Source organism: Symsagittifera roscoffensis, chromosome 2 (genome assembly GCF_963678635.1).
Source record: "Symsagittifera roscoffensis chromosome 2, txSymRosc1.1, whole genome shotgun sequence".
Taxonomy (NCBI): domain Eukaryota; kingdom Metazoa; phylum Xenacoelomorpha; order Acoela; family Convolutidae; genus Symsagittifera; species Symsagittifera roscoffensis.
In genome coordinates this window covers 20056313-20077146 of record NC_087063.1, presented here as the reverse complement: position 1 = coordinate 20077146, position 20834 = coordinate 20056313, and the positions used below count along the sequence as shown (strand labels likewise).

Genomic DNA, 20834 nt, shown 5'->3' with positions numbered 1-20834 from the left:
GGAGTAAAATCTATCATTTTGTACTTTATATGGCGTGAGGGTGGATGATTTTCACACGTCTCAAATCTAAACTTTTTTTAATTTTTTTTATTTTCAACTTTTTAGCTATTACTGCTCCATAGACCTAAAAGGACAGTTGGATTATTCATGGCTTCGCCCTGATACCAGCAGTCTTGATTTATTTCAAGCCAATTTACTTAAGACGAAGGCAAATTTTGCCTCAAATAACAAAAATTAATTGGCGAAAAAATGTAAATGACTTTAATTTTCAGAAACGGGTTTTAATACATATTTATATGTTTTTTTTTTGCTCATTATAATTGGAATATTTACAACAAATTTTTACAGGATTTCATGTGAAACCGATTTTCAGGATTTACTGGTCAAAATGAGCAGTCTTAGGTTGACAGAAAAATTATTGCCAATGACATTGCTATATATCACGCTATTTGCGTTTTAAATCAAATCCAAATTTTCTTGGAGCTAGGCAAATATTGGAGGAATATTTAAATAACAGAACATCATAATGATCCGTTTGACTTTTGATTAATAATAAAAGAAATCACCAGAAGATGTTGGCAAGTCGTCCACCTATAATATATCTGAACTCTTCGAGTTGTTCCAATATTAGTGTCGATTTTCCAAATGAGACACAATGTTACACATCGTTGGCAACCATTTATTTGGGCCTTATTTTGGGCGTGTTTGGGTTAATTGTCAACTTCCACATGATTTGGATTTACGGGTTTTCTCGGAAACTGAAATCGTGTTCGGAACAGTTGTTGTTTACTTACGGTATCCTTGATTTCGTGAGTTGCGCTATAACTACAGTTGTTAATGTACTCCTGCTGAAGATTTCAGGAACAGTTGCTTGCGTATCTTATATGCTTCTCTACATGATGATGACACGAGTAGCACTTTATTTGTTCACGTTCGGAGCAGTAGGAAGATATTTCATGATTTGCGTTCGTCAAGACGAGAGAGGTGACACTAAATTCGAGCAAGCAATTTGAAAGAAAAAATTGCTTGCATTATTACCAGAACAAATATATATTAAAGCTTGTTACAAAACCGGTCAATCTAACAGGATCAAGTTGTTTAGGCGTGTTAGGGGGTCTTGATTAAGGCTATAAGCTGAAGTTGTCGGACAATCAAGCTCGAGTACTTTAGACGCAGAATTATTAACTAAAATTAATGTTGGAAATAATTAGTAACGAGAGATCTTGATTTTGATTTGATGAAAAAATAATATCAATTGAGCACGCCCCCCCCCCCCCCGCCCGTAACCCGTAATGACCAATTGAGCCATCCCCCGAAGCAAAAACGGTAAACGCTGCAGAAGTTTTTTATAAATGCAAGCAGATGGTTGATGTGATTGATCATTGCACGCAGTCAATTGACCTACTGAAGTTTTCTTTAAATATTGTCATGAAAAATTTTCGCAAAGATAAAATCAAACAATAATTTGAACAATTTTTTCGCAAATTTTCGTTTAGGCGAGAGGCTACCCGAGGAAAGCAAGTTAGCAGGGTTGGTGTTCCAACTTTCTATCTGAATACCAAAAAAAAAGTTCTCCGCAGCACCTTGATAATGTAGGCAATAGCGTTTTTTGTTCCAACTTTCGTAACAAAAGTAACGAAATATTTGTGCTCGGGGTTTTTCTAAAGACAAATTTCGACTTTTTAATTAGCCTTTTTTTATTAAATTGTTTAATGTCAATTTTTAAAAGGTATTGTTGTGCTGAGCTTATTTTAAAAAAGGTACTTATAAGAGGAATATTTTAAATAAGTATTATAATGTTGTGCTGAGCTTAAATTTGAAAAGATATTTCAACTGTGAAGTTATGGGGGTTTAAAGAACACCATTTTGGCCATTTTGGAACAATTCATGCGCGATAAATTTTGCGCTTTTAATGCGTGAGCGGAGACTTAATCCGTCTCAGAAATCGTTCCAAGTTGGTTGAAGCAGGTTTTTTGCCGCAACTGATTTGTTACTAGGAACGGAATCTATCTCTTTGTACTTCATATGGCGTGCGGGGTAATAATTTTCACCAGAAGAACAAATTTAAAAAAACTTGATTTTTTTTATTTTAATTAGTTTTTTCATGTTTTTACTGCTCTTGAGACCTCAAAAGTCAGTCGGAACATTCAGGGTTTTGCCGCGATACGAGCACTCTTCAATGAGTTTAAACCCAAAAATGTCGGCTTTAGGTGCATCAGTGCATAGATGCATCAGTTTTAGTAATTTTTCTTCACGCTCAATGCGCTTATAGGTTTCGAGTGCTATTAAACTGTCTCGATTAATTTGCGATTTTTAGTAAGAGAAATTTGATTCATTTTCTTTGTTCAGACTTTTGACGAAAACTGATTTTTTTATGCTCGGTTTGGTTTTTTTGTTCAGTCAGTTTTCGTCGATCAAAAAAAAATTGTTTCCAACAAATTTTTTAAGCCCAAATAAGATTTTGACTTCCTGATTTCAAATTAAAAAGAAATTTACCTCCAAGTTTTTTTGTAACGTTTTTGGGGTTTGAAAATTGATAAGTTGGTCAATTTCTGGACAAAATTATTAGCGCTTTGAAGAGTTTATTTATACTGCTGAGAGCGTAACGCGAATTGTTTATGCGCTGCAAATTATCACGCACAACAAGCACGTTCCAAAATGAATTGAGGCTAGTTCATTGGTCGTATTAATATGAATGACTCGAAAATTTACAATTGACATTGTCCAAAATTAATAGGTTTTCAAAATTTTCTTTTCTGAAAAACTATTTGATGTGGAATAAGGGACAGTCGGAACATTCAAGGCATTCCCCTGATACAAAAGCAGTCTTGTTCAATTTTCGTATTGATTGTTTTTTATTCCTCAAGTGCAAATATTAAGTTAAAGGCATTACGCGTTGAGAGGAGTTATGAATAAATGACTGATTAGTTTGCCTCATATCAATTTGGAATAATTGCGAGAGCTGAGTAATTCACCACTCTAAATTATCTCGAGCTCATTGTCATAGATAACTTCTAAATAGGGCACATAAATTAATTCAAGAATAATGCTAAAGGCATTTTTTGGGCAACCACAAATTGACAAGAAATCACTACAGGTTAAACATGACTCTGATCTCCTCAAGAAAAATATATTTTTCTTCGAAAACTATCATTTTAATGGCCGAAATTGGTTAAATGCACCTCAAGGGTAAATACTCAGCCATCTTCTCTAAAATAAACTCTTAACAAGATTGCTTCTTGTATCGCGATTGAGCCCTAAATGTCCGACTAGTTTTTAAGGTGTCTGGATTATAGTCGGTGACAAATAGCAATCATAGATTGAACACTTTGAACTTTAATCTTCTCCCCATATGCAAAATTAAGCAGAACATGATAAATTTTGCAAATTATACTCAGCGTTATTGATTTTTGTCTGAAAAAACGGAATATCTAAAATCGATGGGTTTTTTTTCAGTCAGTTTTCGGCAATCGAAACAATAGTTTTTAACAAAAAATTTTCATGCCCCACTAAAGAGATCGACTCCAATGAGCATATAGGTTTCGAATGCTTTTAAACTGTCTCAATTATTTTGCGATATTCAGTAACAGAAGTTTGATTCGTTTTTTTGTTCAGAATTTTGAAGATGACGGAATTGTTATGCTCGATGTGGTTTTTTTTCTTCAGTCAGTTTTCGCCGGTCGAAACAAATAGTTTCCAACAAAAACTTTCAAAACCTCATTAAAGATAATGACTTCCTGATTTAGAGTTCAAAAAAAAACGTTTTACCTCCAGTTTTTTTTGTAAAGTTCTTGGATTTTGAAATTTGTTAAATTGGTCAATTTCTGGACTAAATTATGAGCGCTTTGAAGAAATTATTCATACTGCTGAGAGCGTAACGCAAATTTTTTATGCGCTGCGAATTATCCCGCGCAGAAAAAAACTGTTCCAAAATGAATTGAGGCTAGTTAATTGGTCGTATTAATTTGAATTATTCAAAAATTTACAATTGATATTGTTCGAAACTTATAAGTTTTCAATATTTTCTTTTCTCGGAAACTATTTGATATGAAATAAGAGACAGTCGGAATATTCAGGGCTTTGCCCTTATATAAGAGCAATTTTGTTCAATTTTCGAACTGATTGTTTTTCATTCCTCAAGTGAAAATGTTAAATTTCAAGCATCACACGTTGAGAGGACTAATGATTAAATGACTGATTAGTTTGCCTCAAGTCAATTTGGAATAATTGCGAGAACTGTGTAATTCGCCACTCTAAACTATCTTGAGCTCATTGTCATAGATAACTTCTAAATAGAGCACATAAAATAATTCAAGAATAATGCTAAAGGCATTTTTTGGGCAACCACAATTTGACAGGAAACCACTGCAGGTTAAACATGACTCTGATCTCAATGTATCATCAAGAAAAAAATACTTTTCTTCAAAAAACTATCATTTTAATGGCCGAAATTGGTTAAATAGCTTTACAAGGGTAAATACTCTGCTTACTTCTCTAAAATTAATTTTTAAACAAGATTGCTTCTTGTATCGGGGTTGAGCCCTAAATTTTCTACTTATTATTAAGGTCTCTGGAACATAGTTGGTGACAAAAAACAATCAAAGATTGAACACTTTAAACTTTAACCTTCTCGCCACATGCAAAATTAAGCCCATTGCAAAATGTCCCATTGAAGAGGTCGACTCTATGAAATCAAAATAAAAAAGATTTTTTTTTTTACCTCCGATCGTTTTTTGCAAAGTCTTATGAGTTTGAAAATTACCAGTTTAGTCATGCCCTGGACCACTTTTTGCGCACTTTAGCAGATTTAATCCATAATCCTGAAAAGGTAAGGCGAATTATTTATGCCTGGCGAACTATCCCGGAAAACAAAATCGTTCCAAAATGAATTGATGCTAGCTAATTGGTCGTATTATTTTTGTACGAGTCAAATTTTGATACTTGATTGTTGATATTGTCCAAAACGTATTCATTTTAAACTTTTTCCGCTAAAAATTTATTCGATATGGATTAAGGGGCAGCCGGAACATCCAGGGCTTCACCCTGATACACTAGCATTCTGTTATGGGATAATTAGTTTGACTTCGTTCAATTTAGATTCATGTTTGAACCGATTTGATGCGCATTATTTGTCAAGTTTGGCATTATTTGTCACTTAACATTATTTGTCAAGTGTTTTTTTAGCTAATTTATTCGTCCCAATTTCGGCAAAAAATGATTTTACTTGATTTCAGAAATCTAAAACTGTTTACATAAAAATCTATCGGAAGCACAAGTTTTTTGCTTCAGTCAAAATTTCTTTCAAAGCATGATTTTTTGCGATAGAGGGATCTCTAAATTTTAGCCAATTTTTGTGCTTTGAAATCAGCAGACGATTTCGAGGTGCTACATCTCAATCTAATGGTCTGCCCTTAAATAGAATAGTATAATAAGACTACTTCTGTCAAAACTAAGTTTATAATTTATTGCAACTTGTAGCTTCTACAGGACAAAATGCGGAGAAAACGTTATTGCACATTTTTTTCAGCAACTACATAAGTATATCTGATTGATTGTATGTTGGTCAACCTAAAAAAGTTTTCAAAAAATTAAACCCCGTATCGAAAAAAACCTTGACGATATTTTTTATATATATAAAATCAGCTTGTGATAACATTAGGCTTAAAAGTTCTTGTTTCAAATTCCTATCTTGTCTGCTTGTAATAAAAACGTTCCAGGATTCTATGGCTACAAGCGGACAATACTCATTCTTGTTTTTCTGCTTGCAATTTCACTAGCCGAGACAATTTTCCAAATTTATGTTGGTTGCATTAAGTACGACCACGTTTCGGTGCTTTTTTCTGAACAATATTCGGACGATTTACCTGACAATGGTTCCTCTTGGTTTCTTATATCAGTTGTCGTTCTGGACTGGATCAACTGGGTTCTACTGGTCATCGTGACTCTATTCATTATATATTTGTACTTCCAAATCGCACAAACTGAGAGCAGTGAGAGTGATGTACCCGATTTCAGTTTCCACGATGAGATGTATGATCAATTTTCTGAACGGAAATCAAGTAAGTTTTCGCATAAAATGATAGCTAACGTCAGTTTTTTTCACAAGTAATGAAACTATTGATCGAGAAAAAAATTCCGGCTAAGGCTTTCGTTTAAACGATAAAACTTCTCGCTGTCCGTGTCAGTGGTCTTTCATTGCCTATTAATAAACGCCTCTTTCGGCCTGTTTTTTTCGACAATTTGCCTGCGGCCCAGAAAGTTTGGTCAAAATGGGGTCTTTATAGTGATTTGGGAGACCTAAAAAAAGTTCGACAAAGCTTTTTTTGAAAATCCACCTCGCCCCTCGCATTATTGTTCCGACCATTGAAAGTTTTGATAATTTTTGTTCCGGTTACCACAAAAACCATAAAAACCAGAAACCACAAATAATTATGATAATGAGTCTAGAGATATATCATTTATAAGCCCTTTCATTGTGATTTGAAGTAATTAAATAATGTTCAAACTCCCAGTTTTGTATAAAAACAAGTTTGCAATTTTTAATTTTAACTCCAACATCGAGCGATTAAAGCGAGCGAGCAGGCATACAACAGCTTGTTTAAGCCTAATTTAAGCCATGAAAATTTTGTTTTACACAAATAAAAATAGTTTTACCGCCGTTTTGGGAATCAAAGCGTTCAAAAAATTCAAATCAACTACTGCCAAAAAAATAAAATAAAATACTTTTTTTTATGTTTTCTGTTTCTCGAAAAAACCTGCTGACCATTTTGCCAATTTAACCAGGATTTTTAATTGTATTTAAGTTATAGTTTTTCAGTTAGACCATTTAATCACACCACGCAGAAAAAAACCTGGCAAATTGGAAAAAAAATTGAGGATGCGAAAGTAAAGATCATGGTTTGACGGGATCAAACACTGGGTGGTGAGAAAGATCCTTCACTTCGTTGGTTCTTTTAACCTGGACCAACACGGAGCAAAAAAACGGTTGGTAACTTTGAGTTCCCTTCAGCCAAGAGAACGCCAACGGAATATCTCTGACCATCGTCTGTGGTGGTTGACTCAGGTTTTTAATTCGTACTTTTATCGTCTGAGGACGTGTATCTACTTGCTTGTAGCCACCGTATGATTCAATTCCTAACAAGTTTTGACCTGCTCTACCAAACCACTTACATCATCGATATTGAATTTCAAGCATTTGGAGATCAGACCAATGGATGGAAGGAGAGGATAACTGAAGACCCATCCCAGGAGAAGACGAATGGCAACGAAAGATTTCTTACTTTTAACCCGGCAGTACTGAAAAGGCAGATAAACCGATAAAATAGTGACCTAATAACATCAGCATATTAGTGTTCGGTGGTGTTAACAGGTTCCATTTGATATTTGGTTTGCAATTTGGAATCAGGCATTATATCTTGGGGAGATAGTCTCAGCTGAGTTAAACCCAATCATAGTTCGCGTAGTTTTGTCACCTGTCAGATTAGGTCTACTTGCAGGATCAGATGACCAACACAAATAACTGCCCAGGTCATTTAAAACAATTCCATTGGTTTGGTTTCCTTATTACTGGATGTATTTGACAGACTTATGATAGATATTAGACCAGTGTCACTACTTAGTGATGTGCACAGTTTGATTTTTGTGCATTCAGCTTCACTTAGGTTTTACCGGCAGGTTTTTAAAATAGTTACGATGTTTACTCAACCAACCTCAATTATGTTTCAAGTTGTTTGTTGACAGAAGGCATGTACCAATCGTAACAATCGAGTCTTGCTGGCGTTGGCATATGATTGTGCTCAAAGGCTGCAAATCGATCTCACGAGCCAGCATGGTTTGATGCGTGGTGAGGGAGTTTTATCCGCTTTTAACTTTTATGTACAAAACGAGCGAGTGGACGGTCATTCCCCGCTCCAGTGCACAAAAAAGCTCTTTCTCTTCGCCGACAAGGTTCATTCAGACCAGATTATTGATGAGTTTCATGCCTAACGATGAAATTTTCTACTCCCATTACGCAAGAGTTTGCGTCCGTACACTTAACGACTTCTATGTGAATGGCTTCTGTGATAAAAAACAAGTGGGAAGAAATTTCCAACGTTTCTCTGAACGCCGGAAAGCAGTTTTATAAAAGGGTCAGAAGTAGTCAAAGCCGCAAATATTGAACAGCGAATGGCGGTATCATAAGCGCTCAACCGGCAATTCAAACTTAACGGTTTAATAGTTATCTCCTGTTCATGGCACAGCACAGAGTTATTTGGAATGATGCGGAGAGAAGTCTTTTTTTTTCAAAAGCTATAAACCATCTGGATGACTGAACCTAGAAAGTCCAAATATTAATGCTCAATTTTGCAGTGTAGATTATCGACAAAAAAAGTGTTTCAAAAATCAAGTGTTATGGGATGTTATGTTTGAAAGAGGCTTATGCGAACTTTGGACCGGAGAAAACCACAAAGACCAACGAAGGGGGAGAGTGTTACAAAAGTTCGATTCATCATTTTTTTCTCAGAATTGTGCAATTTAAGCCTTGATGTGAATAATTTGTTTTGTGGAAGCAACTGTGCATAATATCTGCACAAAAAGGCCTATTGACGCCAATTACCGACGGGTTTGGTTGATACCGGGTTTGTGATGAATTTATACGCTGTATCAAAAACATAATTAACGTGACATTTGAGTTTTAGTTTGGTTAAAACCCCAATATTTGGTTGAAATGGTCAGTGACGGATTCCTAGGAAGCTTGGAAGTTAGGTTCAGCTGCTGACTTTTACACATTTGGCGGCGTTTCCTCTAGTGACCAAATCCGCGAGGTTGTTTCCGGCGTCGAAAAGACACCACTCGTCTACGCTGGTGACTTCAAGTTTTCTCCCTGCTCGGTTAGCGGTTAAAATTGGTTATTTCGACAAATGGAGTCTTTGCGCCACACTGTCTGTCCGAATGAAGATATCGCTTTTTTAGATGGTAGTTGCTTTAACATTATCGTCCTTAACACGTGTGGCCATTACAACAGCATACATTTTTTGGAGATACGCATAGCTTTCATTGGCGTTACTCTTGCTTTACTCAGTTCTTTGCAAGTTTGGTGTCTTGAGTGTACAGAGCGCGCACACGAAGAAATCCGAGTGCACAGAAGAAATCTTGAGAATTGTTGCCAAGCCATTCAATCCAGTTTTGTCAACTGGGAACAGAAAGTAGCAGCGCCGGATTGTGAGTTAACTTTTTTGGTCCTATCCTAAAATTTTCGTAGATGCGATGCTTTATCTTCACTGCCAGAGCTTTCAATGACCAGACCCAGATTGTCTCTTGACACGTACTTAACTCATTCTGTATGACATTTACATTACTTACAAACCTTGCCGATTCAAAACATCCCTACTTGAGAAGTTCTACAAAGTTTTTACCTAATTTCAAAGCTTCTTCAAGGTGTTTCAAGGAGTCAAAATGTCGTTCAAAAAGATGTTTTGCATAACTGCAGATGCAGCTTTTGGAAAAGAGACATGAGGTTACGAGTGCAAAATAAGCACAATTGCGTGCTTAGGTATGTTGGGTAATTTGGTATCCTCATCGGTTGTGGTATCCTCTTCCTTCCGCTACAGGAAAAGTAGGGATATTTGATCTTCTGCAACTACACCAAACTGAGGGAACCTTACTCCTACATTACACATTGCTGCTGAAGAATCTCATTAGCACGGCTAGAAAATTTCGACCCAAAATTAGACTGACCAGAAACGTTTTAATTAGGTAAGACTTATTTATTTTGGATGCTTCGTTAAGAATGCGCTGAGGTTTTCCTGACTTGTCGCAATCAAACAGCGAGTGGTGGGGAAGATCCTGTACCTCATTGGTTCTTTTTATTTAGACCAACATGGAGAAAAAAAGTTTGTTGTTTGGAGTTCTCGTCAGGTCTGACAACGCCAACGGAATAGTTCAGACTATCGTGTATGGTGGTTGAGTCAAGGTTTTAATACTCACTTATATTGTCTGAGGACGTAATTCGACTTGCTTGTAGCCACTGTTAGATTCAAATTATTTCCGGGCTAAACTAAGATTACCTTCTTAAAACAACCTGCTTCGAGGAGATAACCTCAGTGAGTTAAATCAATCACAGTTAGCTCAGTTTTGTCATCTGTCAGATTAAGTCTACGTGCAAGATCAGATGATCAACACAAAAAAACTGCCCAGGTTAGGTCATTTCACACAACTCCACTAGTTTCTTAAGTACTTGATGAAATTGATAATTTATCATAGTCATTAGGCCATTGAAACTCTTTAAACTTGTTGAATTAAGTGCTTTCGACTCTTTTTAGTTTTTAACGGCAAGACTTTTTATGGTTGGGAGGTTTTTAATTGTCACTGGTCATTTTCCGGAGTACGGGCTCGAAAGATGCACTCAGCTCCATGGAATTTTGTGTGCCCTATCATTTAAGCGTAGGCCAAATCCTATGCTGAGGGCGATTCCTTTTTATCTATTTCCTCGAAGGTATAAAAGAAAGCTTACTCTACGTCTACGCGAAAAAACTGGCGCGGTGATTGCTGGATTTTCTTTGAAGTTGTTACATTTCCAGAGTGGATGCTTATTTTTTATCACAAACAGGGACTATACTGAAGTTTTGTTTCATTTTTTGCTTAGGAATTTGACGAAGAGTCTTCATTAACCTTTTTTTTGAAGAGCTATTATCCGGTTCACGAGATGGAAGTTTGCGCTTATGAACTTTGGGTTTATCTTCAAGCCAATCGTTGGGACTTTTGAAGAGGGCGCGTCATCCCTCTTCAAAAATCACAAACGATTGGCTTGAACAAACAGGACTCTTTCGTGTTGGATGGAAGCTTTGAAGTGTTGCTTTTAGGAGGTCGGTGGTATGGGACAACGATGAAAACACATCAACTTTATTTGATAACTTGGATGAAAAGTTTATTCATTTTAACGGGCTTTGGGTTGCAAAAGCTTTCTTCATGCAAAATATCATTGAGCTACGCATCTCAACAAGCGTGTCGCTAAATTTATAGTCGTTAGGTTAATTATGTTGTTTAGTTTATTCAGACACTTAAGGACGTCTGGTTGTGGTTAGCCAAATTTTCCTTCAAAAATCCTGAGAGCATCCTTCTGCCTTGCTAGGCCATTTGCACTTGAGCTGTTTATGCTTCACGAAGAACCAATATCTTGAGGTGTGTTAGTTTATCATTATCGGATAGTTTTTGCGAGTCCACAGCTCATACAAACTGCCCAATAGTTCTGTACTAATCAAGCGGGTCACCGCTGGTTTGATCAAGTTACAGTTGCAGCAATGGATCTGTTTAATTAATGTCGAAGATATCTATTGTAAACGAATTTAGGTCAACGTGAGCTTCCCGATGAAGTTCAAAAAATTGGCGGGCGGAAAACAGGCTAATCCTTCGCTTTTCCCTTTGATGAAAGATCTTTTGCTATACTTTATACCAATAAACCAGATGTATCTAGGAAATTGTATAGTTCCGTGGTAACAGTTTGCTGACAGAATATAAAATTATTATAAAAATTCAAATTGAATGAGGGTAATTAACTTGTTTTCTGTGAGAAAGTTGTAGTAAAATTACGATTTCGATGTCAGCAAATAGAAGTATCATCAAGATCATACCCGATTAGTATATCAGTCCTCTTAGATCTTATTGATCAGTTTTTGCTGGTTTACTGCTGGTAAATAAGACTGAAGCCATAACTAGTGCGGCAAGTACCAGAAATACGATCTTGCGATGTTAAAGGTAGGGTTTCGAGTGACTCAGCGAACTTGCGGCTAGGGTGTACCTTTATGTACTCATTTGAAGCAAAAAAAATGAGAAAAGATGCGAATCAAGTCAGCTCGATTTTGAGAATCCAACACATGCGCGGAAGAAACCAGAGTTGAAAGAAACTAAAAGGGAATGACCTGATATAAGGCTACGGGTCAACCAGATGGTTAAGTTACGCAATTCTTACGTTCCACAAGCTGTTCGTCAAGATTTCTGGAAAGACTTTGCATTTTTTCTAAAAACATTCTTCATAAGTTTTTCCGAACAAAATATTTTTGTATATCTGACTTTTATCAACTTGGCATTAAAACTACTCGTTCTTGGGTGAAACTCAGTTTTTTTCTTCAAATTTTTGACTTTTTTGCAAAAATATTTTAGGGGGTCGGAGTGGTTGGTTTCGGTTCAGTTTTTTGATTAATAACTATAAACAACCAGTTAAAATCTAAGTTTAACCTTGCACTGAAAATATTTGGGTTTTGAATTTGGGATTTCAGTTTTTTGGGCTTTATTTTTTTCGCATTTTAATGGGTGCTGAGAATTTTTTATGTGTGCTGTCAAACACGTCAAAGATCAACATTTAGCAGTTATGAAAACTAATAAACTATCCAAGGTTTCAATGAAGCCCCAAAAATTTTGAAATTAAGCACTCATCAGTTTGCAAAAACAGAAACTTGAAATTTCAAATAATGCGAAATTGAAGTCGGGTATTAAAGCCTAAAACTGATTTTAAAAATAAAAAGAAAATGACTATTAACCAATCGAAACGTCTAAGCATTCAGATTGGTTGAAATTTTTCCATCATGCGGTCCCTTAATCATGAGAATACCCCATATATTTTCTTTTCACACTTCCATTTTAATTTGAAACACTCCTGAAAAGTAGGAAAATAAAATGGAAAAGTAAATGATTTAACATATGTTTTCGTTTTCTGAAAACAAATTGTAGCGTTCATCTTGTCTAGTTTCTGGAGCCCAAAAAAATAGTATCCCGTGTACATTCGGACATTGAACTTTTGGCTGTTTTGACGGTTTGTGAAATGAGCACCTAGAACGATCTGATTTTATGTGGTATTTTTAAATGTTCCTTGTGGTTTAGTATCAAAAATGTTCAAACTGTCAACATTCCTGGCTATTCTGTTTCTGTACCCACAAGTAATCGTGCAGGCTGTTGGATACTACAAGGCTGAGCGACATATCGGAGACTTCTTCGTGGATCCGGGACTGATGATAATGCTTACAATGGTCTCCGACTTCATCAACCTGCTCATGTTTATCATGACGCCTGTGATAAATTTTTTGGTTAACGTCCAGTTCAGACAGGAGGTGAAACTTATCTGGACCAGGAAAATCTGGAGTTGCTGCAGCGATTGTCACCAAAATAGAAACGATTGGGTTTCGACGCTGGAAGATTGCGATATTAACGAGTGATTTAAATTGTTGCTGTCAAACGAGAAAAATCAAAACTACCTGATTTTGAGGTTATTATCATTTGGGTTGTAGTGGGTTAAGGGTGCGGAAAATTGGGGGAGGGGGTTGCATGAGTTGTTTTTCAGCAGCTCGACTCTCTCAAGGCATCCATTTTTTACGGCAAAATTTTTACAAACTTTAAAAATATGGTAAGCTTGCCATCTTTTCCTAAAATATTGACTGCCGTGCACATTTGTTGGCAAAACAAAATATATAGTACGTTTTTTGGAAGATTACTTAAGAATCTATACAAGACAAAATCTATTAAGGCACGCCCACTGTTTCGACCCCCCACGCCCAATGTTCATTGCAATGTGATGTATTTCGCGTCTCCTACCACATAGTTTGCTGTAGTTAACGTGCCCAAATTATTTTTTTTGCCGCATTTGCTATATGCGTAGAACAGGCCAAAAATTACGCCAAATTGAAACTTTTGAAATTCTTATAAATTCACAAAAAATCACAGGTGAAATATCTTTTTGAGTTTGGTCATTAGAAATTAATGTACTCTGAAAAAAGACCCCAGTGAAAAAATATCCATCACTTTTTGAAAGTTGGATCAAAAAGCAGCGTCTGACAAAACGTTGGGAAGATTTTTCACATAAACATCTGGGGAATACACTAGTACATCAAAAACATATGAAACATAAGACTGCCATTTAGTTTTCCTGGAGTAATTTTTTTGAAGTAATGTACTGAGCGATTAATTCTCCGCTTACGCGTTAATAGTTAAAAAGTTTTAATTAAAGGTTTAGTGGAAATTCGCTATTGGTCTAGCTACAAAAACTATCGAGCGCACAAATTTCCCGTCACTTTCTTAAAAATTAGACCAAAAAAGCACGGTGTCATATGTAATTCAAAAAGATGAATTTAATTTTAGCGTTCATGTTATTATGTTTTTATTGAGAAAGCACTGGGCAACATTCAAAATGATAGCCTGTTACTGTGCAACTAGCACGAATAGTTCCGAGCATAGTCTTTAAATAACTAAATTAAAAAAAAAATAGCCTAGTTTTTTCTGCGTGGTGTGATAAAAAATTTGACGTATAGCTATAATTTAGGTATATTTAACAGTCACAACAAAAAAGTCAAATTGAACAAAAGTTCTTCGTAGTAAAATGGCGAAAAAAAATTTAAAATTTTTTTTTTGTGAAAACTAACTTTATATACCTGAAAATAAGCTTTTAGGGCTTAAATTATGCATAAAGAAGCTGTTGTAAGCCTGCTTACTCGCTTTATATGCTCGAACTAAACACCAATTTTTCTCAATACTATGAAGTTTTTTTTGGTTTTTGTAATGTCGTTTGAACCTCGACTAAAATGGCTTCAATTTGATGTATCACTTGACCCGTTTCGATAATTTTTTGTGTAACCTGAGTTTGCGTGGAAAAAAAAGAGAAAAAAACTAAAGCGGTGGTGGTATATAAACCAGTCGAAGTTTACATCAGTTGAAGTATCAATCATCCGAATATTTATAAGTGTCATATACTAGTTAAGTAACAAATATGTAACGGTTTCGAAAGTAATGCAAATTCATTCAAATGATGTGGTTTTTCAAATCAAGTAATGCAAATCATTCAAATGATGTGGCATACTCCGCGCATTTTCGGTTGCCTTATACTTCTTCGGCTGTTATATATACTCTCGTGCATGTATGTTTTTTATTTGATTTTTATGTAATAAAAAGAGTGATTTGAGAAAAATGTTTGAGAGCAGTCTGGGTCTAAGAGTAGAAAAAACTAATTAACCGAATTCATAGTTACCAGACTGTTTCTTATCCCGCTGTTTAATGTTTTCCGAGAACATCTTTCCTGTGAAAAAAAAACAAATAGTATCGTCAAAACATTTGTAATGTTTGAGTTTCTGTAAAATTATCCATTCATTTTTTGAACCAATCAGATTTAGTTTGTTTTCTTTTGGGCCATTCTTATATTAGTCCGGCTTTCTTGCTGAACGGCTCAACCAAAAAGTCTAAGCATTTATTGATAATTTGTATTTTTTTTAAAGTGCTGACTTAATTTAAAAGGGACAAAAAACTATAAAATCTATTAATGGATAAATTACCTTTTTTCAAATTTTTTTCATAAATCTTTTTAAATAACTAATAAAAACAGATAAAATTTAAACATAATCAATATATATAATTTTTGGTTTGCTATTCAATTATTCAAAGCATTTGATCTACGAGGAACTGCATTTGATCTACGAGGAAATTTTTCATATAACAGATGAATCTAGTCGTCCGGAATGGCCGAAAATATTTTAAAAACTTGACAAATAAGAAGAAATAAGTTTGTCGAAAATTTGGAATTATGTCAACTGGCATCGTCTTGCTGGAACAAATGGTCCGAACGGTCCAAATAATTATTCTGTATCATGTGAGTTTCAAGTAAAATGCAATGCTTGGCAGACTTTATGTTTCCGTCGATGACTACAATATCGCTTTTCCCGGAAATTTATATAGCCCCATAACATCACCCTTTTTTTTCCCTAATTTTGCAGTTGAATTCATTTAATTAGAATGATGACGCATTTTCAGGGGTTTTCTCACGTAAAATTAGGCGCTAGGGTATAGTTCAAAGATGATTTCTTCTGAAAAACCACGTTTTCAATTATTGTGGTTTTTCTCGAAAATTTAACCCCGTTGATGTCCAAATTTAGGGTTATTTGGCAGTGGCTTCTTTCTCGACCAAAATTGATCGAATAATTATATTGATAATAATTATAAAGCTGATTCAACTTTTTGTTCGAAACTCCATGAGATGTCACAAAAAAATGTCACAAAAAAACGGTCCATGAGATGTCACAAAAAACGGATGTCATAAAAAAAAAATTTCCGAAGTGTAGATTTAGAGGCTTAAGTTTTTTATGATAGTCTATGTAACTATAGTTTTAAAGTAAAAATTCCGAACCTTGATTATCTACACAGCGAAAATAAGCCCATAAAAATGTAGCAAGACTTTTTTGGTTTTTGAACATTTAAATTATCGTTAATAGGGGAGCGGTGGTGAAGTGGTTTCGTCTCCGCCTCTCAATCGAAAGGTCGGATGTTCGAGGCCCATCATGATCCGTGCTCGTTGCTTGAGGGTGAAGCAACATTACTCAGCCCAGAAAAATAACCAAAAAAAATGCATGTAATTCTTAAACAGGGGCAGAACAGCGGTTCGCCGTGATGAGCTGTACAGCTCTTGTGTTGGTACTTTCCCCCGTGGATAAATGGTCTTAATTAATATGTAAAAAACCGTTAACTTTGAACAAAAAGAATTTTTTAGAAACACATTAGCGCCTCGCTCAATTTTATTTTCGCACATTTCGTCCGGTAATTTAAATCAGTACTGTATATTCATAACCTTCAAATCATAACAAAAGTTCAAATAATTACGGAAGAAAGGCAAAAAAGACCATAAAAAAGAAATCATTTTGTTTCTTTAAAAGACAAAAATATAAACCCGTGCTTGTTTTTCGACATAAATCATATGGTTTTAATTTGTTTTTCAGCCGCAACAAGACAAAAAATTCATTAGGATTCTTAGGTCATTAAGCCACCTTCATTCAACTTTATTTATCTTTTTGGTTCAAGTTGCAAGTTTGACATAATCTTTGACATGGCAGATAATTAGTAGAATGCAAACAAATTTGGTTGTTTCAGCCTATAGTTTTCTGGAATTTTTCCGGGTCAAAGTAATCGACTTATGTTTCAATTTGTACCTCGAGAGCTTGCTTCTTTTTATTATTGATTTATTATTCAGGGCAGGGGCGGACGCCCCCCCCCCCCCTGAGGGATTCGACACCCCTGCCAGCCCAAAGCGTCTTCCTTTGTACTATTTTGAGATATCCATTTTGCGGCGCAGAAAATTTGGCCGAAACAGGGTCTTTTTGGGAGAACTCGGAAAATCAATTTGGTCGACCTAAAAAAAATGTCGACATAATTTTGAAAATTTCTTGAAAATCCGCCCCCCCCTCGAGAAAATCCCGCCTATGATTCAGGGTAATTGATTCACTATCTCAGTTCAGGGTTAGTATATATTCACGCAAAAATCCTCTTCCAAAATATTTGGATTAAATTTGAAAAACAGTTGATAGTAAACTGGCTGACTTTCTGAAAAGGTTAGCAAATCGTCTCCACACTGTCACCTGGGTCCATCCAGGGCAGGGGCGGACGCCAGCTTTGCCAGCTTTGCCTGCATGAATGCTTCCCACAAACGTTTCTAGGGCTACATCTGAACCTAAAATACGTGTTAGACAGACATGTTTAATCCTCCATTTTCCGAAAATTTTTTCCTGCTAACTATGATTCTTTCGAATGATTCAAAAACAGATAGTCTCTGAAGAAATTTTTGTACCTTTTTAAATTTATCTAAAGCTGTCAATTAAGTTTAATCAATGCACAATTTACTTGAAGTAATTTGAACCCCAAAGGAATAATTCAGACACCATTTTTTGAACTGTTACAACTATTTAATGATGTAAGACTTCTGGAGTTATATGCTTAAATAAAGCCTCAAAATATTGCAACTGAGATTCTTGAAAGAAAGCATGAGTTGAAACCCTTTAAACCCAGTTTACTTGAAATCAATTTTATCTAAATTTTTCATATATAATTATATACAATTTGAAAGCAAAACTGCACTGAAACCTAAAAAATGCTCTTGTATTTGGAAAAAAAAGTATAAAACAATTTGCTTAAAGCTTGAGTTTATTTTCATTTTACCAAAATGAAATCACAATTTTCATCGGAGGAAAGAATCGAATATCCACTGGCTGTATGGTATGTCAAAATTTTTGCATAATCTTCAGCTTACAACAGTTTTCGCTATGTTAGAGGAATGATTTGCGCTCACGTGCTTGTTTGTCAAACGAAGATAAAATTGATGGACATCGTTCATCTTCTTCGGACTATTCCGATCTCCTATGATCAAGAAATCTCTATTTTTCAATTTCGGTTTCGTCGGGTCAGCTAAAATGATAGCGTTTTGCTTGAGGCTCTGGATCACCGCTTTTTCTCGATATGAAGCATGCATACAAGATCCCAAATACATATCTTCGGGCCTCCAAAGACAAGGTCTTGAGAAGTTCGAGATGCCAGCTTCGCCTTTATAAAACCCGATACAATGTTGAGCGCAATTCGATATCAAGTTTTCAACAATCGGTTTTGCCCAAATTGACAGTTGACCCCAGCAGTATTTGAAAGGCATCCTTTCTGAAGAGATCACATCAAAGGCTACCTTGTGTTTTCCTTGTCGAGGCGTCTTTTGTGTGTTGCATTTACCCGCTGTGTTTAGTGGCACGTGGCCTGTTTCTTCATTTTTCATAGTAGGAAAAGTTTCGTCCAATTTTGCCTGGAGATTCAAAAGTGTATATTCAATTTTTTGGACACGCAAATAGGTGTCATCGTCAGCTTTAAGAAAGTATTCCATGTTTGAACAATAACAAAACGCAAATTTCATCGATGAAAGAATTTTTAGCGGAGTCAACTGATAACCTTCAGAAGTGTTAAAAATAATGACATCACCATAATGTCGATTTTCTTCTTTTATTTTCAGTAAATCATTTCTTTTACTGGGACGATTTGTCGCAAAAAAGTAAATCCATTTTGAATCGCTCGAATGAATGCTTTCCATAAAAGGAAAGTAAGTCTGACGCAAAGCTGAGCGTTGTAAATACGACCCGACGCGGGAGTTGATCATAAGAACCCGTATCTTTTTAGAAGCAAATTTTGAGCACTTTTCTAATAGACGCGCAGCGTTTGAACTGTCGTTTAATATATCGAGGCCGTCAGGTAATAGGTGAATAGGTGCTTTCGGGTGAACTTCATCGTTAAATTGACCCCAGGGCTGTTTTATACAACGATACTCTTCGGAGAAATCAGAAAAAACTTCAGTTTTGGTTCCTAGCTGCTTCATACTTTCATAACTGTTTCTACTATAAGAAATTAAATTATCAGTTTGAGAGGATTCTGAAAATACATCATCCTTTTTAGAGTTGTAGCAAATGATATAATTGAAAATTACAACGCTAATTATCAATGAAAGGGTTATTTGTAAGGCAAATTTTGAAGGTTTTATTCTCATTGAATAAATCATTTTCAGATGCTGAACAGTTGGTTTACGCTGCAGCACTAAATGACACGCATTAGACGTGAGCAAACGTTGACTGTAAAAAAATTATCATAAGAGTATACGAATCTGAATCGCTAATTGTAAGAAAACGCTCAGCAGAGCTACAGTTTTTATGTTCGTGTGAAGAAAACTAATAAATTTGAATTGAGATAGATGAATTGTTTTTTATTAAATGTGAATGTGTTTGTTCTATGGTTTGTGACTCTTTATGATACAAAAATACAGAACGGCTTAAAGATTTTTTGAATATATTCTAGCCGCTAACTTTGAAACAATTTTCATTCAGCAGCAATCTGACATCCAATTTTTCAATTGAATAGAACCCAAAACGCCGATTTTTGTAAGTTTCAGCTTGAAGATCAGAATTATTTCGAAAAAAATGAAAATATTGTCCGATAAATTTTCTAAGCAAGCTATTTCAGCTACGAAACTATGAAGTACTTCGAATCATATCATGGAACGAAAGAAGTCTTTGAAATTTTTCTGAGCAAGCTGTTCGTTCGATGAAAATTTTGAAATATTTCAAGTAATTTCAAAGAGCGAATCGGATAATAAAACGTTTAAATTTTTCTGAGCAAGCTGTTTCAGCTCAGAATTTTCGGAAAACTTCAAGTTATTTCTTTGACGGAATCGTTTTGTTAGAGAAATCTAACAATTTATTGATTGAAGTAATTCATGCTTTGATACTTTGAAAACACATCAAATTATTTCCGAACTGAGTTTTTCTAAGCAAGCTATTATTTATGAAGCTTTGAATTATTCCAAGATAGTTCATGTAGCCAAGTGGATGGCAAAAAGATCATTTTTTTTGAAGCCATTAAAGCAATGAAATTTTAAATACTTTATGTTAATTTATAAACCGAATCAGTTCTCGGTAAGTTAAAGATTTTCTAAGCGAGCTGTTCCAGCTATGGAACTTTGAATTACCTCTTTAAATTTCATGCAGCGAATTGGATGGTGAACCGTTAAAGTTTTTCTAAGCAAGCGATTCCAGTTAAAGAAGCTTTCATCTAGTAAATATCTGTCTTTCTCAGACCGAATCATTTTGCGAAAACTTAAAGTTTTTCGATACAAGCCCTTCAAGCTATAATATTTTAAGTTAATTCATAGAGCTAACCGGATAACAAGAAAATAATGAAGCAAATCGAATGGCAGAAATTTCAAGTTACCCTAAGAAAGTTATTTTTCAAGTAATTTTTGGACCAACGTGCGTTGCAAAAAAAGAAAAGTGTTTCAAAGCAATCTATTCGAGCCAATCGGATGACAAAAAGTTCAAAATTTGATATTGCAGCCATTCAATCGATGAAACGTTGACGTAGTTCAAATGCTTTTTTAGAACAAATCAGCTCGTGAAAGTTCATGTTTCTCTTATCCCAGCTATGAACGCTTGAAATATTGCATAGTTGTTTTATAGATAGAATTTTTTAGCTAAAAACTGAGTTTTTAAGGTAGCAATTTAAGTTTTAAAACTTCAAGTTATTTCACAGCA

General features: G+C 35.2%; 1 long non-coding RNA gene across 1 annotated transcript; it reads left to right on the top strand.

The window, feature by feature from the left end:
• Positions 1-533: 533 nt before the first annotated feature.
• Positions 534-14100, top strand: LOC134840112 (uncharacterized). The gene is made up of 3 exons (XR_010162400.1): positions 534-984; positions 5718-6059; positions 12856-14100. It is a non-coding gene; the product is annotated as an uncharacterized LOC134840112 (long non-coding RNA).
• The last annotated feature ends 6734 nt before the right edge of the window (positions 14101-20834 follow it).